General features: G+C 38.5%; 1 protein-coding gene across 3 annotated transcripts in view; it reads left to right on the forward strand.

The window, feature by feature from the left end:
- The first annotated feature begins 7920 nt into the window (after positions 1–7920).
- Brinp3 (BMP/retinoic acid inducible neural specific 3) overlaps positions 7921–12631 on the forward strand; it is a 372378-nt gene continuing 367667 nt past the window's right edge. The window contains exon 1 of one of the 3 annotated variants that reach the window (XM_021165977.3): positions 7921–8360. The gene's annotated coding sequence lies outside the window, so the exon portion shown is untranslated. Of the gene's footprint in view, positions 8361–9753; positions 10021–11014; positions 11355–12631 lie in introns of those variants that run through there. The other 2 variants (XM_021165986.3, XM_029483285.2) reach the window with 2 other exon arrangements.

Below are 12631 nucleotides of genomic sequence, written 5' to 3' on the forward strand. Positions count from 1 at the left end.
TTGAGTAGCTATTAGGAGTTAAGTAACTAACATAATGATTTGAAAAAATAAAATTTGTTAATCTTATAAATCCCAAAATGCAAAAATTTTTGCATAAACTAGCTTTAAAAATTTGGATCATTATATTACAGTATGTTATTTTTCTATGAAAATATTTTATTTCTGAGAAGCAAGAGAATAATTTATTGTTACATAACATACTAATATTATTAGCAAAATCACTTAAAATTAATCATTTTAAATTCTGCTTTCTAACACTGGAAGAAATGCAATATGGTTTATAAAAGTCAGTCAGTCAGGCTGGAGAACTGGTGTACTGCTTAAGAGTGCATAATGCTTATATAGACATCCTGAGGTCTATTACCAGTACCAGTGTCAGACTAGACACAAAGCTACGAATTTTTAGTTCAAGGGTAATCCAGAGCATCTGGAATCTCACACACACAACACATGATCACACACACACAAACACACACACAAGTACACAAATATAAAAAATTATTAAAATAAAAATTAACAAAGAAATCAGTGACATCTCAGTAATTTTTTTATTTTAGAGATTATAATATAATAACATCTCCCTCAAAAAAACCCTCAATATAGTATTTTCTTGCTCTTATTTTCAAATCAATAGCCTCTCTTTCAAAAATTGTTATTTTACAAATAATTTTGTTTGCACACATATATATTAATTTATTAGGTTTTTTTTCATTTACATTTCCAATCCTATCCCAAAAGTCTCCCATACCCTCCCCGCAGTCCCCTAACCACCCACTCCTACTTCTTGGCCCTGGTGTTCCCCTGTACTGAGGCCTATAAAGTTTGCAAGACCAAGGGGCCTCTCTTTCCAATGATGACCGACTAGGTCATCTTCTGATACATATGCAGCTAGAGACACAAGCTCCGGTGGTCACTGGTTAGTTCATATTGTTGTTCCACCTATAGGGTTGCAGACCCCTTTAGCTCCTTGGTTACTTTCTCTAGCTCCTCCATTGGGGGCCCTGTGATCCATCCAATAGCTGACTGTGAGGACACTTTGCCCCTTCTTAGAATTGGGAAAAAAACACCCATGGAAGGAGTTACAGAGACAAAGTTTGGAGCAGAGACGAAAGGATGGACCATCTAGAGACTGCCATACCCCAGGATCCATCCCATAATCAGCCTCCAAACGCTGACACCATTGCATACACTAGCAAGATTTTGCTGAAAGGACCCAGATATAGCTGTCTCTTGTGAGGCTATGCCGGGGCCTAGCAAACACAGAAGTGGATGCTCACATATATATTTTTAAATACAACTCTCTGTCTGTGTACTGTTACCTGTAAGTATGTTTTCGGGGATGACCTCTAGCATTTGATAACCAGTTGGTATGCTTTTCCCTGGGGGAGTCTGTTGCTCATGCTCTCAGCAATCCTTCATTGACCGTTGTTCTTGTAAATGGTTGAGACCTAGAGGGCTTTCACTGTCACATTAGTGAATCTAGTTGTCTTGTAAGAGACTGGTCTTACTGTGTAATTCAAACATTGGAACAAAATTTCTAGTGTGATGGTTCTTGGAAGGCCAGTCATTGTAGATTGTGGTCAAGGAATTAAGAAAGAGTGTTACTTTTTATCCTTCTGTTTTTCTACTTTGCTTTCTAACTCTCTCTCTCTCTCTCTCTCTCTCTCTCTCTCTCTCTCTCTCTCTCGCTCTGTGTGTGTGTGTGTGTGTGTGTGTGTGTGTGTGTGTGTGTGTGTATACCAATAGGAAAGGGTATGAAAGTATGCTGTAAGACTTCTACTGCAAACCAGAAAGTAGACTCCTTCAAAGGAACACATTTACATATAACTTTACCTGGGACTTTTAGTCCCTATGATGGGAAAAGTAAAATTCTGTTGTCCGAGACATCCAACATGTTTTATCACAGCAGCCTGAGAAGACAGATTAAGACAAAATTTAGTAACAGATTTTCCATTTTCTTACACTTCACTTCTCAATTTTAAATATGCATATACTTTGCACAATGACAAAAAGATCAAGTTACTAACATGCCTAACAACACATTAATAATCCAGAGTTGCTTATGAGGACTGATTTCTAAATTGAATCACTGGGACAATATATAACAAATATTATAAAAATATTTTGAAATATAATGCTTTATTCACTATTTGTAAATAAATAGGTAAATTAAATAAAAGCTTTATTTATAATGGTAGAGTTTAATGAACTACTTAGTTGCAACTTTTAAGTAAGGTTTATTGAGTTTTTACTCTATGTTGAGTACTGTGATAGATATTAGGAATATGGAGTAAGAACAATAGAAATGTGAGGGGAACCCAGTTGGGATTTATTTTTTCCAAGTGTGGAAACAGTAGTTGACAGAAATGTTATTGGAAATGTAGTAAGCTCTATACCAACTATACTAGTGTAAAGACTTGGTATGAGCACACAAACATATCTAGCAGGGCAAACTTTATTCAGCAATTTTTGCTAACAATGGTTCCATATGTCATAATGATTATTTCATCTTAAACATTTTAAGTTGGTAAGGAAATAGCAAGGGCATTTAAAAATGTTTAGATTTCATCTTGTTATTTTTGTTATTCTTATTATTATTAATATTATTATCCTATATATTTCATAAGGAACATTTGGCAAATGGATTTTGATATTCATATTCACTTTAGGTTTGCTGAACGAATAAATATATAAATAATTGCATGAAATATTCAAATGTTGACATACATAAAAGATTGAAGTAAATTTTTATGGATTTCTGCTTTTTAGAAAATTCAGCAATTTAAATGACTAAGCTTTTGTTATCTTGTTATAAATTGGAAAGTTTTTTATTAATGTAATAAAATATAGTAATGTTCTGCATGTTTTGATTATGAGAAAATTTCCAGATCACATGTGTTCTATATGTGGATTATTAGATTGTTTTTCTCTTTGCAAGAGTCCCATTTTCCATGTAGATTAGAAATTTAAGAAGTAAATTGAATGTAACTTAGTGGAGTATTATACTGCAAGCAGCATGACTTTCCAGTTTATAATGTGAGAGTGAGATTGTCTAAAGAACATAGAACAGACAGAATGTTGAAGGAACTCCATGAGAAATCAGAATTATGATGTTAAATATTTACTCCTCATTTGGGGGAGGGCAGAGGAGTATCTATAGTGTCAGTTGGAACAGAAATATAGACAGTAACTCCCTACATGTTCTGACATCGCTAGCTGCACATTATTGGTCTTGGTAGTGTTTTTCTTTCCTTCCACTGATTCTCTATCATAATCTCAAATGATGCCTCCTGTAAGAACTACTGAAGGATTCAGTTGCTATAGAATTCAAAGTAGCTAAAAAGCCCAGAAAACTGCATCTCAGGTCCCTTAGATTACTACGTGGCATATGCTGATAATAACCAAGTCACCTTTAGTTCTTAACTTCTTCATTAGTGTGAGAGAACAGAATAAATTATCTTTATAAACTAGTGAGTACCATTTTTTTTACTTGAGATTCAATACTCTTACTCAGTTTATTTAACAGCATCTTGATCTTACAAATTAAATGTGAAAATGACTATAAACAGAGGTACTAAAGCAACTTTGAATACTTTTGGTGTGAAAGCTCTGAAGACAAAGTAAACAGCAAGGAGACTAAAGCAAGTAAGCTTCAATATTGTAGTGAGGACAAATATGCATGCATCAAATTTCATCTGTAAGTAATAATATATATTCATATTTACATATTCAGTTCATATACATATATAAACTTTTCCTTAATGGGTTCTTAATTTTATATTTTCTTATAACTTACATTTAATATTAAAAATAACATGACATATAGATACTTTCTGTGTAAGCAACCTGCAGCATGATTTCTGTATTTATTTTGAGGACAATGTTGAGACAGCACTGTTGGGAGCTATTGAGACAACTCTATCGTCTTGATCTCCGAATTGGGCCTCTCCTCCTGAGAAGAAAAGGGGGTCAAAAGCAGGCCACCAACGCACCGTTCAGAGAACAACCACAGATTGTTCCAGCCCTAAGTCAGTGCTGGATGTCCTGACCACAAGATGTACCCTGATACCACCAAGTTCCTGCTTCCTTGTGTAGTCGCCAAAAGAAAAATTTCTGCTGCCCCATTCCTCCTGCTGAGAAGTACTTCCCCCTTTGCTTGTGCATTTAAGCCTTGAGCCTTGCTGAATACAGTGACACCTTGATGCTACTCAGACTGCTTCCCCTGTCGTTTTTTGCACTTAGTGTCCATCTTTCTCTCCCCACATTTGGTTCTTAGGAGAAGGTCTCCTCGAGACTCTCGAATAACTGGAACTGCTGGATGGGTCATAGCACAGCAGGGTTAATTCTTATCATCAAGTCCTCAAAGTGAGGGGTCAATCCTGGAACCCTACATGGTGGAAAGGTGACTCCCCATGTGAGCTTCTGTACACACACACACACACACACACACACACACACACACACACACAACCAAATAATATAAAAAGAATTAAAAGAATATGAATGTGTTTCTGTTTTTTCAGAGGGGGCTCTGAATGACCAACCCACAGATCCAGTTATATGAAGAACCTTCTCTAATTCTACAATCCATCTCTAGCATTAAATCATTTTAATACTGCTTTGGCAAATTTTTTTTAGTAAGGTAATATGTGAAATATATTTACTTGTAGCTTAAAGGAAGATAAGACAAGAAGGCAAAGAACACCCATCGTTTGCTTGAAATTCACTAAATGAGTACCTTCAGATGAGCACCCTGGAATGAAAGAAGCTACCCTCTCAGCTTAAAACTAAAATATCTTACATTCCTAATGCATTGTAAAAAAAGACATTTGCTCTGAAAACAAGACAGGGGACACAATGTCTATGACATTACATGAAGGTATATTTGAGTAATCATATAGTTTAATATCTTACTCAAACATATAAATTAATTAATAATATTTTTAAAAATACAAAACTTTTCTTAAGTTTCTAAGACTCATCAAATGAATTTTTCTTTCCATGTCCTTTTAAAAAATTAAGAATATTACACACACACACACACACACACATACACAAATATACACCACATATACACACTGCTTGTTGAGTCAAGGTCTTAATACTTAGTCTAAGCTTGCCTCAGTTCTACACAGCTATAAATACAGAGTACAAGAGTACATTACTGTGGATGCCTATAAAATAAAACTTTGTTTCAATTGTCTGACAAAAGTCAGACTGGGTCCTAAATAAATAACACATTCCTCTTAACTGTCAGTTGGGTAAGTGTCCTTGGGCAGCATTCTGTGGTTCTCAGAGAAAGAAAGTATGGACTGTATACGACACAGTTGTTAAGCTGTATTGGTAGTGAGCATATCCCAAGATATTGATATCAGCGTTTTATGTAGCCTCAGGTCCTCTTGGCAAAATTTGTCAGCCTATGTAATAAATACAGAGATACACAGAAATACTCCATCTTGTTATAAAATGAGACACCAAAGAAATTTTCTACTTTGTCAGAGCATTCAGGACTGTGTGCATCCTGAAAAGAAAAAGGAAAGCTACATCACCATGTCCTCACAAAATGTTTGCATTTGGCAGTCTTTGATAGTAAGTAAGAAACACTACAGATACTTGAGCACACACATTTCAATTTGTTTCTGATGCATGGCACTTAGCTCTCTTCCTGACTTTACGTTATAGTACAGACTTCTATAATGATGATTATCATAAATTTGTTTTTAGTCAATAGAATTTCAATATATATTTCTGTTAAGAATGAAGTCCTCATGTTTGCAAAAGACATGCATATTTACACTAATTAGCTTATCTTGTATTATTGAAATTTGGAGATAAGGTACTACACTAGAATTAACAACAGAGAAAAAATTAATATACATGTTTTGACAGTGAAATGTATTTGGTAATTCAAAATTGCAATGCTTTCTATTTGGCATCATCGGGTAATACTTTGGGTCCAATATAGTCAGCTTGCACTTATAATCCAAGTTCATGCCAGTTTCAAGACTTGTTATTCTCCACATTTAGCAGAATATAATCGCAGTACTATCAAAGAGCTTTTCAGCTCCTTCACAAGTTTGTACATGCCCTCCCTTCAAGATAACCATTCACAAGTGGACGTGCTATAGACTTTTGGCAAGCCAGAAATCTTTATCATGACCAGCAAATATTTAATTGGGACAGAGGATCAGATATATGAATTGGAACTAAGATACATACTTAATAAAATATTTCTAATGTTATCTTTCCTGTAAGATGGGATAAAACAACAAATAGCATTATTACTATAGCTGAAACAATATTAATTTTAAAACAGAGCTAGCTAAAGTGTGCTTATAGTATATTTAACATGAGCTGCTACACCAAGAGTCACATCATTTCCAGAAAAGAAAGAGTTAAAAGTGAGAGGAATCCTTAAGAAACCAAAGATACTTTACCTGTGAGTATTTTTATACAAGATAGGAAGGACCTTAAAATATTGATATTGTTTCCAAAGCGCCCCCCCCCAATTTCACATTTGCAGGCTTCTACTCTCCTAAGAAAGAGGAAAAGAAAATTTCCAGCGACCCAGCTCCTCCGTGATTTACATACAGAAAGGATATAAATGAATGGAGTGGGGGATGGGTCGCTGAGAAGCAATGTGTTGCCTTTTCAACCGCAGAAAATAAGATTACTTATGAAGAACATTTTTATCCTCGGTAAATGATTAACCCTTCCATCATTCAGGAACTCAGTTTCTACAACAAATAAATTGATTACCAAACTACCTTCTCTTTTGATTTCTAAAACAGACAGATACATAATTTGTAAGCTTCAGCAAGACTGAGCTGGAATCCAGGGCTAACTAAGGACTTTCCTGCCTGACTGTACTCTCTACACACCTTCTGGGTCATTCAGAGAATCTCTAAAGATAAGGACCCAGAATCTTCCCCTCAAAAAATACTTTTAGAAGGGAGGTGATGGCCATTCCGTGGTATAAATAAATAAATAAATCGGTTACAGTGTTATAAGCTTCTCAAGCAGGCAAGTTCCCCAGTGGCAGTAGATTTCAGAGAGGAAAGAGGAAAGGAGAAGGGAAGAGAGGGGTGAAAGAAAGATTTAGGGAGAGAACTGCGAAGGGGGGTGGTCACAAAAAGAGAAAGGGAGAAGAGATCAGGCTAATCTTACCCAATCGATCCAGCGATCAGGTGATCGTTTATGCGGTATCAGGACACGAAAATGGCTCGACAATGCAATCCACAACAAAGCTATTTCTTTCTCTAGTTTAGCTTGGTAACTGCTGGAATCAAATGCAAGGCAGACATGGCACAGACGGCCACTCGTGCACCCCTCCTACCCCACCCCCAGTGGACCAGAGACAGTTCTCGGACTGCCCTAACATCTAGCTTCTTGGAGCATGGTCTTTAGCGCAGGGGCTCAGTACTGAAAGCAATTGCCTTAAACACAGGCTGCATGATTTAACAAGGAAGTGGGACCTAGGAAGGCTGCTGCCTCTTAGGTAACCCATCATCAGCTTCTGGTTCCTCTTGCTAACCCTCCAAAGCATAGCGCCCTGGAAAACTCTGAGTGACTATGACCTTCAACCATTCACCTCCCAGCCCCTGTCTATGCAAAAACCGATTAGGATTAGATCAATGCAATGGGACCGGTCCTGCTGGTTTATTTGGGGTGTGTGTTAAGTCGATTTTCTTACTATGCCTGGATCAGTTTCTGCAAGGGAAAGGGTTCCAGGGAAGTGCTAGTGAAATTCACCGATGGAATACTATTAATCCTAATGATAACGTTCCCAGCTCAGGTAAACTCTGAAAACTGTGAGTGGGAAGATCCTGCAGGATTTCCGAAGCGCTGCTCTCCTGAATTCTCATTGGATCATCCCCAGCAGCCTAAATCAGTGCTGCTGCTCTCTGAAGATGACTACAGCCTAGCTCACTAGTTGTCTACTCCCTGTTTACAGCACATCCTTTCACTTCTCTTTGGAGATTTGTCTTATTCATCCTGTTCTCTTGGGTTACCCAGCTTCCTCACTTTGTGGGTTCTTCCAGTTTGGTACATTTGTTTGCCTGAGGATTATCATAAGAAAGGTTCCCACTGTTACCCATTCTTAGAAAAGAAAAAAAGAAAGAAAGAAAGAAAGAAAGAAAGCACTTCTTTAACATTTTTGCCTCCTTTACTTTTGGGTTCTTGGCCCCTGGAATAAGTGACTTTCACCTGATTAGATGCCACCAGGAACTACTGAGTGTTTCCAACTTCTACTGTCCTGCAGCTCACCACTCTACACTGCTTTGGAAGATCATGGGATGTCTCCTTGAATCGTGGATATGTTTCTCGCACACTCGTCTTGCTTCATTAACTTTCCTCTGGTAAGTAATTCTTTATATGTGATGAGTACTTTACAACTTCTGTTAATTTTTACTTTTTAAAATAAGCACTACTTTTTCTTCAATCTCTCTCTGTCTCTGTCTCTTTCTCCGTTCTTTGTACAGTTGATTTCAGATTGCAAATACTTATTTGTGTGACCATTAGTACATGATGGAACTAGTAGGATGTAGCCCATGAAATAACTTACCCCAATACCTCCTTTAAAAAGAAAATCCTCCATCTTTATACATTTCTATCAGGTAATGTGGACATCACCTCCCCGGAATGTACCCCTCTTGGTACACAGCATTGTACCATTTGAGGTGGTAATTTTTTTTTTCTATTAGTCTATGGTAATGCCTGCAGGATAGCTATTTCTGATGGAGGGCTGGCTATGTATGGGTTTGGGAAAGTTCACTAGTCTCTCTGATCTTCAGAAGGTGGTCCAGGTCAGCAAGTGTTTATCTCATCCTAAACAACTGAATGGATGAGAGAGGACTTTGGTTAAGTGTGTCTATTGATTTAGTAGGATCCTAAATACTAACATGTCACTATATGGCAAGGAAAAGAGTCCCGAGTTTTGAGAGCATCATTCTTTATACAATATCCAATATGTTCCTGGACACATTGTTCTGGTCATCATGGTTACTGTCTAGGCAGCATTTTGCAATGCATTTAGATTTTGTAAATTGTGCTGGGGACAGTTAATTGGTCAGAGAGGTCTCCACTCAGATGAAGAGAGCTCTCAGAAGCCACTGATTATCTGGGTTCTAACACATTGAAATTCAGGGAGGGACTTTACATGAAAAATGTAATTGCCTCTGTCTTCACACTTGCCCACCCCTGCCCTCAGTTTTTTAATAAGTATGTTAATATGGTCCCTGTTTTGTGCTTTTATGAACATTTCTATGGTCTTTGACTGATGATCCTTCTCATTCCACCAAGTTGCTTTGAGGAACATTTAAATGTTGGTTTTCACTTCACATTTGGCCAAGAGTTTGGTAATTATCAATCACAAACATGCACATGTCCATAATCTGTAAAGCACACATTTTTGCACAATCCCCCTTTATTGGGGTGGATGGAGGTGAGGATCTATTGTTCAAGCCTCTCCTTCCTAAGTTATTTTGACTCTTTTTTCCTTGGGGGGGGGTGTTCTTTTTAATTTCTGGGAAAGAACTGTTCCAGTCATTGATGGCTGACGCGACAATCTAGGCAATGATTTCTTTCTTTTTAATTCAAAAGGCTTTAAAGCTTCCAGACATAAAAGTACTCCAGCTGCAGCATCGCACCATCCCCCTCCCCCTCCTCAGATCCCAGGGCTTTCCCCTTTGCTTCCCACCGAGTGTGAGAGGATTTGGGGCTCACACAGTGATCCGCACCTCTTGGCGTCCCTCACCCAGCGCTAGTCTACCTGCTGTCTTTACCAGTTCAGTTTGGTCCGTCCTGCCTTGCAAGCCAGGGCTATTAGCGTCCGTGACTTCATTTGAAGAAAAGAGGCTTTGGTGTAATTCGCCAATTCAAATCCCCTCTCTGGAGGACTACTGCTGTTGCGCAAGGGTGGAGGGAGAGAGAGAGAGAAGGGAGAAAACTTTCAGTGCAGTCAGACGGTTTTCTGCTTAATCAGTGTGACACAGTGAGGCACAGACGTTCGCTGTCTAGGTAAGTGCGTTTTGCTGGGTTAGAACCCGGAGCTCTGCCTTCTGTGAGGGAAATTGACAGGAGAGACAGGCTCTTGCAGCCAAGAATGCTTTAACCAGAGGGCTAGCAACAGGCGAGTGTGTCTTGGAGATTCCCCGGCAGCCCTAGGCTATATCTAAGCCTCCTGGGTTCTGGGGACGTGGAGGGCAAAGCGCCTAGTAGCCTGGCTGGTCCAGGGCTCAGTGCTGGTGCGGGAGTGCGAGGGTGGGGATGGAGTCCCGACCCGCTGGCGCAGGCTACGCTCGCTCTCAGCCCTGCGGCTCACGGTGGACATTTGCAGCCCAGGAGAGTGAGGTTCACAAGGGGTTTTCAACCTCCCACAACGTCGACTGTCTAGTTTTCCTGGGCTCCCAAACCTCTTCTGTGGGGAAGAAAGACTTGCTTTTTCTGTAATCTCTTAACACCGTTCTGTGTTGCAATTTCTTTATTATTTTCATGAGCTGAGTCTAAGCACAGCGCGCGATGCTTCCCCAGGATGCTGCTTTTTAAAAACCCCGATCTTTGCTGTTATCTGCCTGTTTAGTAGCGCTTAGGATAGCTGAAGGACTTTTTTTTTTTTTAGATCAGTATTTAAGTATTGCTAATCATCACTCATGCCTTTCCTTCATTCACTAACTCACAGAATCCGGAGGGCGGTCGGGTGAAGTGAGTTGGATTTCAACTTGGAGTCAGGGCTTGGAATGCTATGTTATCCGCAGTCTGAGGCGTAGCAGATACAAGCTTACATTAAAGCCAGTATAAAGTTCTCTTTTTATTTTGCTCACCCCCTTTTCCTGGAGGTGGGTTGAGAGAAAGAACACTGATTTCTGGGCTCTCAGCTCCAGTGGTGACCACCAGGGAGGGGGTGGCGCTTCTGGGCTGCGGGTTTCTGCAGCGTCTGTAGCCAAACAGGGGAAGAGAGTTGAAGTCTTTGATGGCTGTTCTCCCAGTCCCTAAGAGTTGAAGCTGAAAGCCTTGTACTTTCCTTTAGGTCCAGAACGTGATCAGTTCTCCTGCAGAGCAGGGACCTCCTTGTAAAGGGAGCCTTGGTGTGGAGATTCAGGGTAGGTTCTACTTGAAAGGGTAAAATGCACTTTCTCTTCTGTGTGAGCTGTCAAACAGCTGTTGGAAAAGAGGAGGAGGTGACCTGGGTTACAGATTAACCCTAGCATTCCTTGCAAAGGATTGCCAGACAAATATATGTAAGCAAGGAAGAAAACCCTAAGCTGTAAAGCTGTCAGAGCAGCGTGGAGACAGATGATTCAGAATCTGGGGACTTTTTCTTTTGATTTGTTTGTCATCATGCAGTTAACCAGGTAAGGACTGAAGGTCTGTGTGATATCAGCAACCTTATAGTCTGTGTTTGACCTATCTTGTGATGATACTTCTATTCTGACCTACTGAAAACATGCATTTTTAGATGGTTCTAAGATCCATAACTTCTTAATATTCACATTCATGAGTATGTTTAATATCCTTTAGTGATTCAATGTGCATTCATTTAAATGTTTAATGTGGTTTTATTTAAATGTTGAACAGTGGTAGAAAAATCATGAAATGGACCTAGAGGAGAGGCAATGATTGGGAAGGTATAGAGTTAGAGGAAGGGGTGGGTGGTCCTAATGCAATATGGAAGTGGCACTTGCAGAAATGTCTTATACCATGTCTTTCGCTGAGGTCACAAACCTTCCTATACAGAGGGCAACTGAAGAACTATCGAGGGCCTCTTGAACTAAAAAAAGTAATTTTGACTACTTGAGAAAATGTTTTTTTGGGGACACCCTTATACTATCTTTTCAATCTTGAAAGCAAAAATACTCGGGTTTGATATTAAATTGATTTATAAAATTGGAGGAGGAAGAGGAGGTTGCCCAAAGGCAGGGTTTTACATGATCCCCAGGTACAGATACGTCTAAGTCTAAGAAAAACAACTGAAAAACTGAAAAAAAAGAGGGAGGGAGAAAATTATGGAAACACACCTAAAATAAACTTTTTATTTTTAGTCAAAGTTTGGTAGATATGTAGATTGAGCAGTCAATAGGTTTCTTCTACTATCAGATTTAACGTAAGTAGAATAATACATCTGCATGGTCTAATGTATTTTTTTAATTATTATTACTGTCTTTATTTTGTTAAATTCTGGTTAGAGTTGAAGGAGCTGAGAATCTGCCCATAGTGAAGCAGAAAACCCATCAAATTAATAAGACACCATCCTAAAGCCATGTCAGCTGCTAATAGCATTTTGTCTAGGAAATTATCTTTACAATCTCTGTGAAATAATTTTAGTGCTTACATTTATTGACTTAGACCTCTGAGTCAATATTTTTTCTGCTTGTAAGGTTCCCGGATAAAATATTGAATAAATAAGAATAATTGCTACTTTTGGTTGGAAAGCTGCAAAGTTGTAGTACTTTTCTTAGTTAGAAGCAAATGGCAGTTTTACCCCACAAGAGAAAGTCATTAACAAATTTCAATTTGCCAGTTCTTTTACATTTTAGTCTCTGGAGGTTGTTGTAAAAAGCATGCTCATTATATCTCTATGTAGATGTGTGCATCTGTATTCAATTTTGGATTGATGGAGAATATATTTATG

This window comes from Mus caroli, unplaced genomic scaffold, assembly GCF_978045245.1.
Source record: "Mus caroli unplaced genomic scaffold, Mus_caroli_1 scaffold_1, whole genome shotgun sequence".
Lineage (NCBI taxonomy): Eukaryota > Metazoa > Chordata > Mammalia > Rodentia > Muridae > Mus > Mus caroli.